Below are 410 nucleotides of genomic sequence, written 5' to 3' on the forward strand. Positions count from 1 at the left end.
GCGCTCATAGAACATAAGACGTGCCAGGCTATATCTGTAGCTAAACTTAATAAAAAGCAGAATGAACTGATGAAACGTTAAGACAATAAACACAATAAATACAATTTATGAATGATGCAGTGCTAATTTACATATCATTTATTACAGTACAGAAGCTATAAAGTATATTTTCTACCTTATTCTGTGCAGAAAATTGAAATAATTGTTTGTAGTATATAAAACGATCATAAAATTGCCATTAGGAAAAATTATAGATTACAAATGATTGATTATTGTCCAGCAGTGTATTTGATTACTTATAGCAAATTCAAAGTAAGAGATAAGAAAATAATTCCTTGTAAAAAAAAAAAAAAAGAATAATACATAAAATTATTGTATTTGACATTTCTGTCACTTCTGAAATGATGGCT

At 26.6% G+C, this 410-nt stretch overlaps 1 pseudogene; it reads right to left on the reverse strand.

Moving 5' to 3' along the window:
* LOC107747913 (uncharacterized) overlaps nt 1–410 on the reverse strand; it is a 7,532-nt pseudogene that overhangs the window by 4,144 nt on the left and 2,978 nt on the right.

The sequence above is a fragment of the Sinocyclocheilus rhinocerous genome, unplaced genomic scaffold (assembly GCF_001515625.1).
Source record: "Sinocyclocheilus rhinocerous isolate Xijiao unplaced genomic scaffold, SAMN03320098_v1.1 scaffold2877, whole genome shotgun sequence".
Taxonomy (NCBI): Eukaryota; Metazoa; Chordata; class Actinopteri; order Cypriniformes; family Cyprinidae; genus Sinocyclocheilus; species Sinocyclocheilus rhinocerous.